The following is a 19,705-nucleotide window of genomic DNA, read 5'->3' as shown; positions in this document are numbered from 1 at the left end:
TTTTTTTTTTTTTTTTTTTTTTTTTTTTTTTTGCTGCCGGATTTTTATTTCCAAGAAACCAAGGTGGTGATAAGGGGGCTTTGAAGGACAATGGTTATTGAGAATGATTAGATTCCCATTTTACAGATTAACAGAGAGGTCAGAGTAAAATTATAAACGCTGCAAGAAAGGAGGCGTCAGGAAACCTGAGGCTGATGGAGCCGTAATGAGTTAATCCACTTAGACCTCATGCATAATGGGCAGTAGGATAAATTTATAATTATCAGCATTTTCACTCTTTTAAAATGCTATCACACATTCTCCTCTGGCTTCCCCCACCCGAGACAGAGCCATTTTCACAGACTGGTGAATAAGCTGCATTCTTCTGGCTTTTAACAAACACCACACAGTGCTGTCTGTACCACCCCCCAAATTAAGTCAGGCTTCTTATAACACAGCTGCAGCTACTGGCTGCCTGCCTTCCTGGAGGCCAGCGCAACTTCCGACTTGGCAGGGCGGGCTCTGCTTTTCACGGACCCTTCCAGCCCCGAATACCACCACACCCCTGGGACGGTGAGCCCGGCACCCAACGAGAAGACGACGCAGACTCCCATCTGCATCGGAAAAGGCATGAGGACAGCCGTCCTCGTGACCTCGCTTTCGTGGAGAAGTAAACGGTCCAGAAACGCGGCAGGCTCTGTGCTGGGCACACAGTAGGTTCACAGTACGCGGCGGCACCGGTCAGGGCCAAGCGCAGCATCTGTAGCTTCTGAGTAGCGTGGAAACACTTGTGGCAAGTCCTTTTCCGTCAATGCTCTCGCCACCTGTTTTTGGCGGCTGTTACTCCTTGAGCCGCGCAAGGGGCTTGTCCTCCCTCGAGCACTGAGCCGAGGGCTCCCTGCAGATGAGGGACCCGAGGCTCAGAAATAAGGGAAGCGGCCCAACGTCACACCGCTGTGTCACAGCCAAGACCTAGACCTCGGTCAGCCTGACTTTATTCTCGCTCTGTTCAGAGCCTTCGAAGGGGCCCAGACCCGGTGGAAGAGACAAGACAAAGGTAGGGTTGGAGATACGGTGCTTGCAACAAACAAAGCAAACAGGAGGCCCAGGGAAGGCGGTGGGCATCTTCCGATTATACCTCCGGCAACTGTAAAATCTATCCCCGGCACACCCCCACAACCCCTCTCCAGTGATTTTTCTTCCTCCATTAGCCTTGATAAATTACAAGGCCCCACGGCAGGGACTGTTTCTTCCTCTCAGCTTTGTTTGGAGCATTGTCCTAGCAAGGCTCAAATAAAGGGCCATTATTAATGGTGACAATAATGCGATACTGTTTTCTCAAGGGCCTCCGCAAGGGCTTGCCAGACCAACGCCATGCTCCTTCCTGCCGGCTTTCACGGGTGGTTTTCACCTGTGAACCCGCCGCAGCCGGGGCGGGGGCTGCTACCCAGCACTGCCCTCCACCTGGTGTTGCCTACACTCCATCTCTTTAGCTTCTCAAGGGCCCTGAGTATTGGACAGGGGAAACAGGGCCCAATACGGCACCTCAGAGGGCCTGCAGAGGACGAGCAAGGCAGCCACGGGGACAAAACGGCCAAGGAGATAATGCGCCCCAGCTTTGTTTTGAACGGAGCTCACTTGCAGCCCAGGGCTGGGGGAGAAACAGCTCTGGGCACTGGTTCAGCATCAGGAGTGCTTCGAGGGCGGCTCTGGTTTTCATTAGGCACTCTGGGCCTGTGGAAGCTGTGACAGGCTACGGGTTCATCTCTTGAGAAACGCTGCTTGTGATGAACGAGGGGACTCAGAAGGAAGCCAGAGTGTGCTTGGGCTCATGTGCAGGGGGCCATGTGCACAAGTGTCTGCACAGGAGCCAGGCGCATCCTTCACTTTCCCGAGCTTTGGGCTCTGGCTAGAAATTCCTTAATAAAGGCTCGAAGTAAAAGGCTTCTTTGGCAACAAAAGCAATCATCAGGATGGAGCAGGGTGGATGTGGGGGGGAGGTGGGGTTTCAACCCTAAGTTCTTTTGCAGGTTCGCAGCTTTTAATTAGCACATCTCTGGGGACAGAGTCCTCACCTCTACCCCCACGCTTATAAACGGCAGGTCTGCTCTTGCTTTACTTTTACTGTCACCCGTGATGGGCCCAGGTAACCAAAGGAGCTCTTTCTCGAGCCTCTCATACAGATGGCTGACCAGTTCTCAGAGAGGCTACAACAGCAGGCAGATGCAGAATGCACCTGTATGGGTCTGGCGTACTCCCGTCATGCACCAGGAGATAATGAGCTCTGCTCTGGACAGAGCTCACAGCCAGGCCCAATGGGGAAACAAAGACCAGGAGCCCAGACCTGCCCCCCAGGAGCTCTTTCCTCCAAGTCCAAAGTGCAAGAGGATGCTCAGAAACTAGAGGCACGTGGGACACACACAATACCACCACCCTGCTCCACCCCTGCCCTCCTGCTGACAACTGCTGGGGACTTGGAAGGGAGAATATGAAAGCCCCTGCTAACAAGGGGGTCGTGGGGGTGCTGTGCTCCCAGGTAGCTCTCCTTTCCTGACATCTTTATGGAATCTGCCTTTTGACTGGCTTTGCTCTATAAGATCAATGGTCTGACAGAGAAAGTTTCCACCATCTTCTCTGAGGGAAGCACCTAGGCCTTACCAGTCTTCTCCAGCAGGACCAAAAGGGAGTATCAGCCCCATCAGAAAGGTCTCCAAGCCCTCCTGATCTTTTAGCAGCAGCTTGGAGAGGAGCACTGGATGGGGAGCACAGTGGGCACGGAGCCACAGGCTAGGATTCTAACCTGGACTCTCCCACGGTACATTTTTTTTTTTTTTTTTTTAGCTGTCTCAGTCTTGATTTCTTCCTCTGTGAAACAAGAACTTCCATTTATGCCACCTCCATGATTAAATGGTAGCACGTCAGGAGCACACGTGGACCAGGGCTCTTTCCCCAGGACTGTGGACAGGAAGAGGCAAGATCCGAGGTCTGGATACATCTCTGCATTATGCTGGTGAAGCTAGTGGACTGGTGCCCTTGGAAATCATACTCAATAACCCTAATCTATGGGATTTTGCCCAGCTACTCTAGGGGAGATCTTTCAAACTCGTTCAGAAAATCATCTTGTTTGACATTTCACTGCCAACGGTTAGTTGGGTTGGTCACTTTTTCTGCCTCTTTTGGTTTTCCACCTGATGCTGATCAAAGAAACCAAACAGAGCCCCAAAGCGAACAGCCAGCTACCACGCTCTCCCTGAATAGGACCGGTGGTGGATGTCATGGACTGGCCCTTTGGGACACGGAACTGCTGGAAATGTGTCCCAGGACTCTTGCCCTGGTTCCTTCATCCCTAGAATAAGATGCTTGGCTTTGCTTTCCTGTAAATGTTCTTCTAGCCTAAGATTTCATAATCCTTCCATCTTTCAACGTCCTTCGTCACCAGAAGCGGGGGACTGTAATCCAGCGCAAAAGGTCACAAATGAGGAGATACACCTTGCAGAGCCAGCTTCTTCCACAGATAACTCAGCACTCCACCAAAGTGAAAGCACTTACTTTCTTATGACTCAGTTGCTTTATCTAAGGACAAAGGAAAGGGCAATCAGGCCTATCCTTCTGAACGGAGACGTAGGGATAAAGGAAGGAACAGAAGCCGATGCAACCGGTTTCAGAGGCAGGTCTTTTACAGTCCTTAAAACCTGAGCAGTGTAAACGACCCACACATTCACTTTCCGCTCTCCTCTCTAGCAGAAAGAGGAGGGGGGTCTGGGGAAAGGCTGCACCAGCATTTCTACAGTCTACAAAGTCTCCAAGGTCTCCAAGCAGACCTAGCAGCAAAAGGAAAATGCCCTTTTTTGAGCAAGGAGGAGAGAGCACTGATCAGGAGGTGCTGAGGCCTGGGATGGAGTCCCACCTCTACCATGAATTCATCATACGACTCTGAAGGACGTCACATCCCTGCCTGAGCCCCATTTCCTCATCTAGGAGCTTGACCTAGCCTACTGGAGTGTTCCCTTCTAGCTGACACCGTGTGTTCCTCCTATCAAGCAGGAAAACAGTAGTGTGTCTTGTTATTTCTGAGCAAAGGCCCTAATTGTTCTCTACAGCATGAACTCCTCTATCTAAAAACCACAACCTCTGCGTCCCTCCCTCCCCCTGCCACCCCCTTCCTCTGAGATCCGCAAGACTGTTACAGAATATTCATTTATTTTTCTTCAGTGCTTGGGCTGAAGACTCTGATGACTAAGCCATTGAATTTTAATATGCCACTGTGCTCCCCGGAGGATTCCTTCATTTCCCAGCTCCCACCTCCCCTGCCCCCTGCGCCCTCTGTGGACATGTGGTAGTCGTTAGGAACAGTTTGATGAAGTTGAGGTTTGCAGAGTAGAGAGACGGGGGAGGGCTGGTGGTGAGGCATGATAAACGGACACAACAGGCCAGAGAGCCACTCAAAAAATAAACATAAAGCTCCTTTTGAGTGAGCCCACTAAAAACAGACTCCAAAAACCCTTCCCCCCTCCCTGTGTGTGTGTGTGTGTGTGTGTGTGTGTGTGTGTATGGGGGGGGGTAGGAGAGGGGAGTTCTCCCCATGTAAATGAACACTGCTCAGAGAAAGAAACAATTCTCTTTACTGGCAGCAAGCAGAAGAGCACATCGGGGCGCCGCCAGCCATATGTCACGAATGCTGAGTCCTCCAAAGCCGAGGCTGGCCATCCAACTCTCGGGCCCTCAGGACCGCCAGCCAATGCTGGCAGAAATCCACGAAGGAACCTGGGTCACCACGTCCCTGGCCAAGAACACCCCATTTGAGCTCAGTGTTGCTGACAGGCCCAGAGGACTGCCTTAAATTCTCTTTCCTGGATCCCAGTCCCAGCCTCTTGCCCATCCCAGTGGCCTTACTCTGTCTCCCACAGCCTACATTTCCATCCATGCAGTTAAAAAACCTGAGCTGTGAGCTCTGAACACAAACTGGGTAGCACTCACACCAAAAGAACCACTGTGAATGTGCAGAGGCACAGGAACGATTTTGTGGTTGTAAGAAAAGCAACATTTTTTTTTTTTTTTTTTAGAGATGCGTATTACAGCGGGAAGGGATAAAACGATGCACGGGATGGGATGACGCTTTCCAATACTAAAACAAACACAAGGTCAAACACAGGTGAATGGGGCAGAATCACAGTAACTGCTGAGTCTGGGGAATGGGTATGTCGGAGTTCTTCACACAACTCTTTCCACTCGTCTGTATGTTCGAAAATATTCATAATAAAGAACAAAACAATCTTAAGGTGCCAGACTTCCATTGGTAACAATTTCACTTGCAACCCAAGTTTCTTCACAAGTCTGTGAGCTGGGAGCGTTATAGGAATCGCCTCAGGGCAGAGAAGCACAGCACCTCACAAGCTGTTGGTGCTGATGTCACTTGTTTGTTACCCAGGAGCTTGGGCAACCGGATGCTACCTAAGAAGGAAGCATCGATGTTCTTATGCTTTCCAGGAGGCCACCGGAGACTCCGCTGGTTAAATACATCACCTTCCGTGCTGGGGTTTTTATTTGGGGTATCTCCCCAAGGATCTCTTAGGCACACTCTTCAGAGGCGCTGTAAGATGGCTAAGAAAATTGAGTTTACTCCTCTCCCATGACTTCACAATTGTAAATGATACACGGCTGTCTGTAAAACATGCCCCCCAACCCCATTTTTTAAAAAAAGTGGCTGACTGAATTTTCCTCTTGCACACGTGAGAGCTCAAGCAAACAAGTTCACACGACCACAGCCGAGAGATACTCTGCGCTGCTTCTGGAACGAGGACCAAGAGGCGGAGGCGCCATCACGCCCTGCCCGGGAGGACGCCGCGCGCCAGCTGCGGAACGCCGTTCCCTGGACAACCCACCGCGGCAGCCCGGAACCGGAAGGCCTGGGCTGGAGTCCTGCTCCGCCACCGGCCCAAACCTCGGGCGGCTCCCTGAAGCCTCCCGCGCCTCATCCGCCTCATGTGCGGAACAGGGTTACCACCAAGCGCCTTGAAGGGCACCAGAAGGCTGCCCCAGGGCGGGCGAGCTGCCCCGATGGTTTCCTAGGGCCGCTGTAACAAGATGCCACAGACGGGGCGGCTTCAAAGAACAGAAGTGTATTATCTTACACTTCTGGAGACTGTAGGCCCGAGATCAAGGTGTGAGCAGGGCCGCCCTTTCTCCGGGTAGAATCCTCTCTTCTTCTCTCCAGTAGTGGCTGCCAATCCTTGGCACTCCTTGGCCTAGAGACGAGGCCCTCCAATCTCGGCCTCCGCTGCCACATGGTGCTTCGTGTTCAAACTTCCTTCTTCTGAGAGGGATGCTGCTCCTGTTGGACTAGACGCCCACCCTACTCTATTAGGACCTTGGCCCACTTAACTAATTACATCAGCAGCCACCCTGTTTCCCAATAACGTCACATCCTGAGGTACCGGGGGCTAGAATTTCAACACGTCTTTTGGAGGACACCGCTCGGCCGTGACACACTCTTGCAGGCTTATCGGAGTGGTGGCTGCCCTCTGTGCCTCCTGTCAGTCTGTGGCTGAGGGGAGGAAACTGCCCACCAGGCCTGTTCGGTGGTTAATATGCTGGAGAAGTGCCCACGGTGACAGGAACAGCTTCTTCTCTTGCGGTTTTTCCTAAAAGGGGGATTGGTTTTATGAAAAATGCTGTGGTTTTTTTCATCAGGAAGTGCCCCTAGCTAGAGCCCGCGGGACGGAGCGTTGCTCCAGCGGCAGTTAAACTGAGAGAAATTTTTGGCTTTGTCAGGAAGGGCAGATTTGCTGTGGGCCACAGAGGATGTGCTTGTATGGTTGTGTACAATACTCCTTGGGCCACCTATTTGCAACAGCACCTAAGTCTGGATGATAGAAGAAACGAAGAAAAAAGAAGCGGGGGACTGAGTCCCTATCCTTCCATGTTCTTCCCTAGAGGTTGGTTAAGTTTTTACGGTCAAAGTTTCAGATAGTAAATAGTTTATGCTTTGGGGGCCATCTGGTCTCTGTCACAACTACCCAACTTTGTCATTATGTCGTGAAAGCAGCCATAGGCAATACATAAACAAATGGGCGTGGCTGTGTTCTAATGAAATTTTACAGACACTGAAATCTGAACTCCATAGAAATTGTATGCACCATTAAATGTTATTTGCCTTTTATGGCTTTTCAACCGTTTCGAACGTAAAAAACATTCTTAGGGGGCAGGATGCATCCCATGGCCTCAGCTTGCCGACCCCTGACCTTCACGCTGCCAGATATCAGAAGTTGCGTGTTCTCCCGCAGCACACTACTGCTGTCCTACGACCTGGTTCTTCAATACAACTTTACACTTCATAGCATGTTTTCAGAGGATCATGTAACCTGATCCTCTTATTCACCTTACTGGTGGCACACTAGACATTATCCCCATCTTACAGATGAGAAAACAGAGACTCCATTAAGTCCAATGCTTGGTTAGCGAGTGGTAAAGCCAGACTGAAATGTACGTCTTCTGACCCGCCACAGATGTACCTATTGCGTCCACAACTCCCTGACTCAGCATTTGTCATCTTCCCGATCACTTGTTAAGGAATTCTGCCACAACTGGGGTGTTGGTGCAGAGCGGAGAACTCTCGTCTAGAATCCCAGCTTCCTGACCAAGAAGACCAGGTGTAACGCTGACCTCAGAGAAAGATGGACGTTGAGCAGTTCTCACTGCACCTGCTGCACCCACGCACAGTAAGGAACAGAGTCTGGGGCCCAACCAATTAGCTCCTGATGCATCTAATCGGCTACACCTTTGAAGACAGTGTTCTTTCTTCATCTATGTCAGGAGTTGACAACAAGATGCTTATGGCGTCAGGCATGCAAGATGAATGAATGAAGTTTGGGGGGGGGGCGTGGAGGCCTATAGCAACTTGGAGAACATCTGCTGCATCTAAAGGGGGCAGATGCTACTCAGCTTTAGCCAACTGTTGCCAGATCAGGAAATCCCTGAATTTTAAATGATCGCATAAGAATTTTGTTTTAAAGAAGTAACAGGTCCAAAGATACCCACAGGTCACTGTGTGAAGCCTTGGCCCTGAAGCCTGTCTCTAAACTTTAGGCAGGTGATACCACCTTGTAGTATACAGAGTTGACTCTCTTTCCTGAAAACACTCATTATGGCAGCCAAAGGTGTGGGTGGGTGGGTTTTTAGAGAGGAGACAAGGAAACAAGCAGCCACATGACCCTGAATAGAGCAGTACAAGGGGGGAAAAAAAAGGCTTGGTGTTTGGAAGTAGATGAACACTGTATTATTCAAGACAGGTTCAGCCTGGGGCAGAAATAGAAAAAAAGTCCTTGCCATGTCCCTATTCAGACTAAATTGAACTTGATGGTATCCTGTCACAAGACACCTTTGATGGAAATGAAGATGATAATCACTGATGCCATCCAGCATGGTGATTGATAATGTTCTCTCTTCCAAATCTCAACAGTGTCCTTGAATCCCAGCAAGGTGCCTGGCTTGGGCCCAACATTCAGACTCTGGATCCAGAGGAAGGAGCCCTAGGCTCAGTGGGTACCCCTGCTCCCAGTTTACACCCCGTAAATACTTATAACTTGCCTTTTGCACCATGACCCATTATATGCTCCTTGATGGAGAACCATGTTGTGCTCGTCCTTGAAACCCTGGCATCCTCTGTGCCAAAGCTCAGCAGAGGATTCGACCGGCTAATGCAATACTGTGTGTGGTACCCAGCAGGCCTCAGTGTTTGCTGAGCCAGCACGGGGAAATCAGCACTTAAGGAACATCCATGCACCAGGTGCTTTATCCCACTTGATGTTTGTAATAAAACCAGGAGGCACTGTTATTATTCCCCCTTGTACAGATAAAACAAAACTTTTAAAAACCAGCTCTAGCAGTTTAAGCAACTTCCTTAAGATAAAAAATATGATGAGAAGTCAAGCTAGGATTTGAACGCAGGTCTGACCCCAAACTCCACTCTTTCACTGGGATGTGAGAAACACTTGCAGTACAGCCCCGAGGACACTCCTCCAAGGGCCACCGAGCTTGTGCCAAGCATGTCCTTCAAGGAAGGGAGCTACCAAGAGGAGCAGTGGGAAAGGCAAAGAAATGATGGCAGTTGACTGGTTCAGTTCCTTCTTGGGTCTGCCGTGGACTGAACAGGGGCCAGGGGAGCCTGTCACCTGGGGAGCTTGAGTGGAACCTGACACAGAGTTAGTTCCCATATTACATGCCTTCTAAATCTTCCTACTTCCAAAGATGCATTCTGAATTCATGCTCTGGAGTCAGGAAGACCCAGTGGCCTCATGACTTCCTGTTGACTTTATATGACTGTTCCCTCATCTGTAACTGAAGGTGTTTGGCTTTTTTTTTTTAATTTTTTATTTTACAGAGAGAGAGAGAGAGTGAGAGTGTGAGTGGGGGAAAGGGGCCGAGGGAGAGGGGCAGAGAGAGAGAGAGAGAGAGAGAGAATCTTAAGCAGGCTCCACACTCAGTGTAGATCCTGACCCTATGACCCTGGGATCACGACCTGAGCCAAAATCAAGAGTCAGATGCCCAACCAACTGAGCCACCCAGGTGTCCCTGGAACTGAAGGTGGTAGGGCACCCGCACCTCCTTGGGTTGCTGGGAGGATGAAATAAAATAGTGACTGTAAAGTGCTTAGCACATTGCTTGGCATACAATCAGAATTCAATACAATGTTGGCAGTGGTTTGTTTGTTTGTTGGAACCTTTAATTTCGAAATACTTATAGATTCAAAGGAAGCAGCAAAAACTGTACAGAAAGGTCCTGTGTATCCTTCACCCAATTCCTGTAGATGGTTACATCTTATATAACTATATAGTATGACAGCAAAACTAGGAAATGGACATTGGAGGGGCGCCTGGGTGGCGCAGTCGGTTAAGCGTCCGGCTTCAGCCAGGTCACGATCTCGCGGTCCGTGAGTTCGAGCCCCGCGTCAGGCTCTGGGCTGACGGCTCAGAGCCTGGAGCCTGTTTCTGATTCTGTGTCTCCCTCTCTGCCCCTCCCCCGTTCATGCTCTGTCTCTCTCTGTCCCAAAAATAATAAATAAACGTTGAAAAAAAATTTTTAAAAAGAAAGGAAATGGACATTGGAATAATGTGTAGGTATAGTTCTATGCCATTTTATCACATGTGCCTGTGGTTTATTTTTATTTTTTTAATGTTTATTTATTTTTTAATTTTTTTAATGTTTATTAATTTTTTGAGAGAGAGATTGACAGAGTGTGAGCAGGGGAAGGGCAGAGACAGAGAGAGGAAGACACAGAATCAGAAGCAGGCTCCAGGCTCTGAGCTGTCAGCACAGGGCCCGACGCGGGGCTCAAACCCACGAACCGTGAGATCATGACCTGAGCCGAAGTCAGACGCTCAACCAACTGAGCCACCCAGGCGCCTCTAATGTTTATTTATTTTTGAGAGAGACAGAGAGAGGGAGACAGAGTGCAAGCAGGGGAAGGACAGTGAGAGAGGAAGACATAGAACCTAAAGCAGGTTCCCGGCTCCGAGCTGTCAACACAGAGCCCAACCCGGGGCTCGAACTCACAGATGGTGAGATCAGGACCTAAGCCGAAGTTGGATGCTTACCTGACTGAGCCACCGAGGTGCCCCTGTGGTGTATTTTTAGGATTAAAACCATTTTATAATTTATAACTATCATGAGAGGCAGTACAGAGCTGTGGTAAAGTGTGCAGCTTCTAATTCCAGGCTGTCTGGGTTCTACAACCCATTACCGGCTGTGGGAACTTCAGCAAGGTACTTAACTGCTCTGTGCCCTAGTCCCCTTATCTGTAAAAGGGGGACAACAATAATAGAACTTCTCCGGCAGGACTATTAGGATTGAATAATTTAATACGTGTAAAGTGCTTAAATAGTCCTGGGTATGCACTCAAGAAAATACTCCATGAATTTTAGCTATTATTATGTTCACAGTTTTTATTCTTCCTGGGAGCCAGGAAGAGAGAGGAGAGAATAATTTCAGGCTGACTCTCTCTGTCATGGACCTCAGACCTCTCTTCTCCTTTGGTCAGGATGCTTTACAGAAATGAGCCAAGGAAATACCAGGCATCCACTTTTGTTGCTGTTTTGTTTTGGAATAAACTCTTGTTGCACTCTGGAGGAAACTCAGACAGTCTAGGCTTGAGCCTGCTTTTGGAAGGCTCGGGGCCTCTGTTGTGGAACCTTGCTGTTTTGGAAGAACAGGGGCAGAGCTAGCTGGCTGGCTCTGCTGGCCTCACTCCCTCACATAGGCCAGCGCTTGACCCCAGATAACAGTATCCCAGAACACTCATGCTTTCTCTGAAAGATTCCTCCATCCATCTGAATGGTGGCCTCCTGGATGGACTTCCCGGCGGAGCAAAATTAGCAAACCTCAGAGGAGGTGGATGCAAAAGGAACCCATCGTCACGATGGGCCCATGGGAGAAGAACCAATGAAGTCTGGCTTCAGAGTTCCTAAGACCGTACATCTGCTTATGCAGCAGCGTCGGAGCAACGATGTAGCTAAGAGGAAGGAAATCAGACACCGGCAGCTAGCTGCATGAAGGGCATCACCCCCCAAAGCAGGCTGTTGCTATGGGAGAAGGGATAACAATCATTGTGCTAACAGGTACCATGTATTAAGCACTTACTTTGTCTTAGACAAACTCAATTGTCAGACCAGCTTTAAGATGTGGTAACACCACCCCATCCTACAGCAAAAGAATAGAAGGTGGGAGAGGTCGTCACAGCTAATAAGCCGCAGAGCCAGGATTTGAACCCAGGCTCAGGCACTCCCACACTGGGGCTCTTAGCCGCCAGGCTGCAGTCCCTGCCCCGCGACCACAGTCCCTGTAGGCTGGGCTTTCATTTTGTTCTTTATTAATGTCATGACACATGTGGTTGGCTCAGTTCTGGTTGCAGCCCTTCTAGTATGGTCTTATGCATCCCTCCATTAGGCAGTGGATTGGAATGGCTTCTTTATATCAACAAAACCTAGCACATGTCAGCTGGATAACATTAAGAATAAAAGACAGGTTTTTGTTTGTTTTATTTTCTGGCTTTTTTTTTTTTTGGTCAAGCAGGTCTCACTGTGTTTCATTTGGAAGGTAAAAGGCCAGACCAGTGGATTTGCAGAACCCCACTGAAATGGGATCCTACTAGATACATGGGTCAGGCCGCATTGGCTCGCCCTGGCACGATACTGCGCAAACGCACCTTGAAAATCCCGGGTGCGTTACGGCCCTGGAAACATCTCCTGCTCTCCCACTTCCAGCCTGCTCTCGTCCTCAGTCAGAGGCTGCGAGTCATTCCAGACAATGTGGGGGGATGACGTCAGCAGGGAGAACTGGACCAGCGGCCTTGACCGTCTGACTCCTGCCTGGGGCCCCAGTCCTGGGGCTGCCGAGCCTCACAGAGGGGACGGACATCTCCAGGCGGTGATGAGTCACCTGAGCAACATGCGGGCCAGGCCGGCTCGAGATCCCTCATTCCACTGCCTGAGCCTTGAGCGTCAGCGAACTAAACAAACCGTGGGGGCCGAATACGCCACACGCTGATGCCCTCACCTCAAAACCCAACCGGAAAATCAGATTCCATCATTTGGAATCTATTTAGCTTGGATCCATGACAGCATTCCTTACTCAAGACCTGAGTCGGAACTGGGCCGGAACCCACAGGCTAAGGCTCCGCTAAGGAGCGTCAGACTTGCAGGCGTGGTCCGCCTCACCCTCATGGAGTCAGGGCTGTAACCTATGGCAAATGGAAAGCTGGTGGACACCCGCCCGACCCCCCCCCCCCCAAAGGAAACGTTCCATCCTGCCTGCTGTGGAAACAGCACACACTTGACTTTCTCCAGAGCCGTTTAGTTAAGGGGAAACCGTGGGGACCATGGCTTGCCACAAGCTTCCCCTGAATATCGGCCGTTTTCCTTCGGTTCTGCCCTAAGAAGGGGCTAAAACAGCAACATGATCTTTGACTTCCAGTCTAGAAATAGCTGTGGAGGACACAGGTACCAACTGCAGCTCCGAAGTCCAGAAGTCACCCCCACACCTGTGGGTCCCAGCTCTGTGCCTCCTTTTCACATCATTTCTCATCGGCTGTCACTAAGCTGGTATGGCCAGTTTTCCCTGGGCTGACGGGTCTAGTTAAGGATGGTTGTTAATTATGCGCAGCATATGCTAAGGAATAATAATACGTGCCGCCACCCTTTCATGTCAAGAACACCAAAACCTGCAACCCCGGAATTCCCTGTTGGGGGAGCCACATGCGCTACTCCTATCGGGTCAGCTGTGGTCTTCTTCACAGGGGAGCGAAGCAACGGCCGGAGAAGGTGACGCACTGTCCCGCCAGAGGTATCACAGGGGGACACCGCTGGCCGGAGGGAGAGAGGAGACGCTCCAGTCCTCAAAGGAGGGTCGCTATCAAATACTTGAGCAGAGACGTTTTCGTTTAATCCAGCTGCGTGTTGAGCTTACAGAAAACACAAGTGGCATTTGGGCCGTGCCAGTGCGGGAGGGCTGTGGAGTAACAACTCAGGGGTCGAGGCCTCGGCCTCAGAGGGGGGACTTCTGGATCACAGCGAAAGCTCTCGCATGGGAAGAATGACATGTCCACATAGGAGGGAAAAAAATTCGACGTCAAAGAGAGCCACATCAAAAATCCTGACTTGGTGTGACTGACAATTCCCCAGACCACACTGCTGAAGGGTCCTGACCAATTTAAAAGTTTTAAAAAGCATTTAAAATAGACCTTCCTGCTCCCCAAAACTTAATCAGTTATTCTTGGCTGCAAATAAAACCAACGCTGGTACTTACTTACAGCTATATTTCATATTCCAGTTACTATTCTTAAGGGAAAATATTAATACATAAAATCCTTCTTGGCTATATATTCCATGTGGAAAGAATATAGGGCAACAGGATTCCTACACATACACACACACATACACACACACACACACACACACACACTCCACAGCCCAAGCCTGCCATTTCATCTGCCTTATTGGCATACACATCTGGATTATATAAATTTCAAGTATGGTTTTCAACATTAGTACCGCTTAGGGTTACAACACTTGACAAATCTCAAATGCCAGGATGTCAAATCAAATTAGCTTGACCAGCCACAGGAGCAAAGGGGTGAGTGGGATGTACAGTCCGAGGGCTGTAATAATAAACAAAAGCTTGCAGAGGACCCATTGTTTCTGGCTTGGTTGGCACAGAGGTTTCAGGAGTGACCTAGCGAACTCTCAAATCCAGGATAAGGGGGATCTGCCCCTCCACGTTCCCATTCCTTATGAGAACAGTCTAAGGAAGTGAGCAGTGAGGCTCGTGGGGGTCTGGTAATTCATCCCGATTCCCACGGTGCAGCATTGTGAGGACACTCACATTCTCAAACGATTCTTGTCAAAGCAAATTCTGCTGCTAGGCAGTTTTGTGGATTAGTGCTATCCCCAAAGACACAAAGTATATAAAAACTATGTTTCAGGATGAATCTATCACCTTCGATCTTTCATACTGCTTGAATCTAATACTACTTGATCTAGCTGTAACAACTAGATCAGGGGCTGGCTCAGGAGATGCTCGATTGGCTGAGAATGTGTGTTTAAGGGCTTAAAAGGGAACTGCTTGAACGCACAACCCCAGTTAATCCCGGGTCTCATAAAGGGCATCTCCAAAATTTAAAATTTTACCTTTACTACTCAAGTTCAAGTCTTACCCCCGACAGAGGCATCTTCTGGCGGGTCATGTGACAGTGGGTTGGTAAGACATTGAGTATTTTATGATCAAATCTAAAAGTGGCTACAAAAAAGTTACCCAATACTTTTTTTTTGCCAAATACTTAAAAATACTTGAAATTAAAATCCTGCCATTTTCTTTTATTTAAAAAATTTTTAATATTTATTTTATTTTTTTGAGAGAGAGAAACAGAAACAGTGTGAGTGGGAGAGGGGCAGAGAGAGAGGGAGACAGAGAATCCGAAGCAGGCTCCAGGCTCCGAGCTGTCAGCACAGAGCCGGATGCGGGGCTCAAACTCACAAACTGCAAGATCATGACCTGAGCCAAAGTCTGATGCTCAACTGACTGAGCCACCCAGGTGCTCCAATCCTTCCATTTTCTAATTGTCTATTGAAAAATTACAGATTCTCCTTTCTTAATATTCACATATCACTTATTATAAATTCTTTTAAGATAATTAGATTTCTCCAGTGTTTACCTAGCCCCTAGCAATGCTAATAGATGTTACATGAAAAAAAAAACCAAAACCAAAAAGGGTTCATGGTGAATCACATTTGGGTACTACTGGGTCCAACAGTGTTACGTTTGTTTCTTTCTGCGGGACTTATCAAGAACCTTATATATGCAAATGCGTATCATAAAATGCCAAGAAGGAAAGACAGCGTAATACATTGCCAAACGTATTTGGCCATGGAACCTTTTTTCTGTGGTGCATTTTTACATGACCAGCATTCTGAGAATCATTTTGGGGATTAGTTGATACTCAAGTCCTCTACTTCATAATCGCCATCCTAAATTCACAGAGGGGGAAACCAACGCAGTCCAAAGTGCTGGCTTCCAGACTGAGGGAATGGCTGAGTGTCACCAGCTCCTGTGGGCACACAATGGGCAGAATCACAGAATCATGGCCTCCCAGTGGCTCCCCACAGCACCTTGTAGCGTCTGAGCTTGTCAGTAACACACTTTACTGCCTGCCAGGTCTCCCGGATGTCCAACAGTTTGGTGGTGGGAGTGGACACTGCACGGGTCCGTTCGTGAACATGAAATCATGGCACACACAAAGCTGTGTGTTGGCATTTCCAAGTGGGAGACTCAACGCCAACTTGGAAACACTTCGGAGACGTGCTCCAAGTTAGGCTACCACCAGAGACAGGTTGGGGAGATGCCCAATGATCCTGGCCACTCTGGACGTGCAGAGGACTCCAAAGACCACGGCGAAACTCTAGGGTGGTCTAATGTTTGATGACTTGTGAAAGACACACATGGAAATGCAGCTCTTACGCGTATGGCTGAGGGAGGTGGGAGAGGATGCCTGTGCTTAGAGATCCTGTTCTCTTCCTAGTGTTCTGACAGTCACCGGGGAAAACTAAACAGAAACCAGATATCGTCCTCTTACTTCAAAATGAAACCTGAAAAAAATGCACAAACCACCTACTTAATGCGGTAGAACGAGCATACTGAGGCCATTTTACTCATCAGCATTAGCACCGTCATTTCCTGCGAGTGCACTCCTGCCATGTGCTTTGCATGTGTTCTGTAATTCAATCTTCACTCCGACCCTCTAAGAGTCGACTATTTTATCCCATTTTACAGATGAGGCAATAAGGCCAGAACAGTCAAAGGTCCGGAGACAGAAGCAAAGTCAGGATCTGAACGCAGGTCTACCTCGTGTCAGAGCCTGAGCTTCCCCAACCCACCCTACCCAACAAACATTTAGGAATCCTTACTTTGTACTATGTACTGTGGGGGCTAAATGGAGCAGATGGGGATTCTGCTGTCAAGAAAAAATAAGATGTTAAGATGAAAGGCCTGAGGCATGGAGAGGCAAACCCCAGAAGGCACTAGCAAACATTCATAGAGCAAATGCCTTTTACACCCAGTCACTAGTCTAAGCGTTGTTTATAAATAAACCCATTTGATCCTCACGAGGATCCTATGCGGTAGGTACTATTATCCCCATTGTACAGATTAGGACACTGAGTCACAAAATCGGTCAGAAACTTGCCCCAGGTCACACAAGCAGAAAGGATGGAGCCAGGATGGGGCTCCGGGACGTCGTGCAGGCTTGACTGCTATCCTAGACATCATGGCAAAGGAAGGTGAGTCTGGAGTCAGGTGAGTCAGGCTAAGTTCCTGGGCTGTGTCTCCCGCCTGTGGGGCTGGTCTGCCTCCAGCCTACAGGTCAGAGAGGAGAGCGTCACCCAGTTCTCACTGTGCCCGTGCAAGATGCCCTCTGCAGAGGCTTTCAGACACTCAGCACCTTCCTACCTCCAACAGCTGCCCGGTGCCCCTCTCCCCTTCTCATTGTCATTTTAGAAAGGCACAGCTCTATAATCTGTTGGCAGCGATTGTTTTCCCGGCCCAGGTCTGGGAGGCGAGATAGCTGTCCTAAGCCTTTTGACCTCAGAGCCCGTTACTAACTTAACAGGCATGTCTAGTGGGATCTGCCTACAGATAATGGTCCATCAGCCCTTACCGACTAGACTATATTAAGCCCCCGAGAATAATGGACAATTTAAGCACCTACTATTCAGCCAGATACTAAAGGGGTTGCTTTATGTCATCACTTCTAATCCTTACAACCACCCTGTTTTATAGAAGTTAAGTAACTCACCCAAGGGTGAGCCTGTAATGGGAGGAGGCAGAATGCTATGTGAAGAGCTGGAGAACTCAAAATCCCTGGGTGCTCTCCTCGACACCACACTGCTCTTCCTAAGACATGCACATCATTAAAGAGAGTATAATGAAGAAAACGGGAAATGCCCTAATTGTGATATGGATAAAGCAAAAAAAGAGAGGCTGTTCCAAGCCAGGAGGAGGTAGCATTTGGAGGGGGTGCAGCTGCTTTATAAGGGGGAGCCTGGGACATAATGTGACCAACAGCTAATGGCACTCCAGGAACGAGAACCTCCGCCCAAAGCCACAGTCTCGGCAACGCCTGACATCCAGCAAAGTCCTTTCTGGACCTGGAGTGTGTACCTCCTCCCGCACACAGGTTCAGACATCCCTTTGGCAAATACCAAGTATCCAGCAAGCATTCTCTAAGCCCTTCTTATGGAAACAGCTGATGCTGGTTCCACCCAGGCTGGCTCTCAAATCTGTGTCTGCCCTTCGGTGTGGAGGTCACTCCCTCTGGGAGCCTGGCTCCCAGCTCTGTACTGGCTTGAAACCACCTCAAGTTCCCCTTTTAGCACAGCCACTCACACCCAAGCTGTGGATCTGTTCTGGCTTCTACCGAAGTCCAAGGTGTGGCCCCAATATGTGCATCCAGTGTCATTCTTCCCAACCACTTACAAGAGCCTGTGTACCTCCCCTGTCGAGACAATCCTGTGACCATCACCAATGCTGTGCCAACCATGCTTTGTGGCCACGTGGGTTCCAGAGGCAAACAATGGGTTTTCTTCAGAAAACCTAGATGATTCCTAAGAGCCATTTTCCACAATGAAGGTGCACCGCCTAGCTCTAGCATATTGACAGCTTATTCTCCTGAAATCATTATTAATGGAGACAGGCTACCTCCCAGGAGGGAGTCAAGTCTCAAAGTCCACCTTCCAGCTCTTGGAACTCCCGGTCTCTTCTCCCATTCCAATGTTACACTTTTTATAGGCATTCAAAAAGTTATCCTAAAGTAATCACTTAGACCATTGCAAATATTTTGCTACAGATGAAATCCATGCCAGTGTTGGTAAATCAGAGAAAGAAACTGTAAACCAAAATGCCCAGGCACAGGTGATGAATTATGTAAATCCATTATACAGAACATCCCATATAATGAAATACTTTGCAAGACATTAAAAATGAAAATGTAGAAGACCTATGCTACTGACTTGGAATGATGTTTATAAAGTATTGAATGAACAGATGATAAAAGAGTATGAAAGTGAGAATCACATTTCTGTTAAAAAAAAAAATTAAAAAAAACCCAAAACCTCTACATGTGCATTAACTTCTTAAAGGCACTCTCCAAATGGTGAGATTATAAGTGACTTTATTTCTGGATCATCAAATAGAAGCACATTAATTTTTAAGTTTGTCTACATTGAACATATTAGTTATAAAAAATTTTTGAAAACTTTTCATTTGATTGGAGAGGCAGTATGTGTCCATTTAGCAAGTGTAAAAATGTATATTGCAGGGGGAAAAAAACCCCAACATCCCATAAACCCAAGCTTCAAAGTTTCAAATCTACCAGGGGCACCTGCGTGGCTCAGTTAAACGTCCAACTTTGGCTCAGGTCGTGATCTCACGGTTCGTGAGTTCGAGCCCCATGTTGGGCTCTGTGCTGACAGCTTAGAGCCTGGAGCCTGCTTCAGGATCCTGTGCCTTCCTCTCGCTCTGCCCCTTCCCCACTCACACTCTAACTCTGTCTCTCAAAAAATAAACATTAAAAAAAAATTTTTTTTTAAATTTCAAATCCACCACAGGCAAATAGTAGTAATTTAAGGGCATAGATCAAGATGGAAAATGGTCATTAAATACCCTCTAAGCCAGCTTAGAGGGTATCCTCACAAGGTGGCTCCAGAGGACACTATGTTTTGTAGGTGGTCTTTCAACACCAAAACATTTCTCCGAGAATGAGGAGAAGGTGCTGCCAGAAAACTTAGTCCCAGGGGTCAAGACCCACATCTGGTTCTTTGCTGTCAGTAAAGACACTTCAACCTGGTTTCCTGGTCTCCTAACAAGGCCTCCTCTGAAACCAGAAAGAAGGCAGAACGGACTCTTCACCAGACAGTGTTATGGGAGTTAAGTGGCTGGCTTCTCTTACTTCTTGACAAATCTCAAGGAGGGCTTCCCTATCTGGGTTTATGATGTCCTGGTACAGAGCTTCTCAAACTCCACACACATGTGACCCCGGAGAGCCTGTCAAAATGCACACTTGGATTCAGCAGGTCTGGGGTGGGGCTGGAGACTGCGTTTCTGTCAGCCTCCTAGGTGACGCTGAGGCTGGTCCAGGGCCCACAGTTTGAGAAGCATGATTCTATCCATGATTCTTGTACGGGGG

At 48.6% G+C, this 19,705-nt stretch overlaps 1 protein-coding gene and 1 long non-coding RNA gene across 3 annotated transcripts in view; one reads left to right on the top strand and one right to left on the bottom strand.

The window, feature by feature from the left end:
- ABTB2 (ankyrin repeat and BTB domain containing 2) overlaps positions 1-19,705 on the bottom strand; it is a 174,238-nt gene that overhangs the window by 90,672 nt on the left and 63,861 nt on the right. The window lies entirely within an intron of this gene.
- On the top strand, positions 6,811-8,565 carry LOC121043565 (uncharacterized). Of its 2 annotated transcripts, XR_005796913.1 has the most exons (3): positions 6,811-6,914; positions 7,549-7,697; positions 8,438-8,565. It is a non-coding gene; the product is annotated as an uncharacterized LOC121043565 (long non-coding RNA). The 2 variants fall into 2 exon arrangements; XR_005796912.1 differs by lacking the exon at positions 8,438-8,565 and having other exon boundaries at positions 7,549-7,821.

Source organism: Herpailurus yagouaroundi, unplaced genomic scaffold (assembly GCF_014898765.1).
Source record: "Herpailurus yagouaroundi ecotype Mexico unplaced genomic scaffold, PumYag 187, whole genome shotgun sequence".
NCBI classification, from domain to species: Eukaryota; Metazoa; Chordata; class Mammalia; order Carnivora; family Felidae; genus Herpailurus; species Herpailurus yagouaroundi.
The sequence above is the reverse complement of the archived record's forward strand: the minus strand, read 5'-3'. Positions and strand labels throughout refer to the sequence as shown.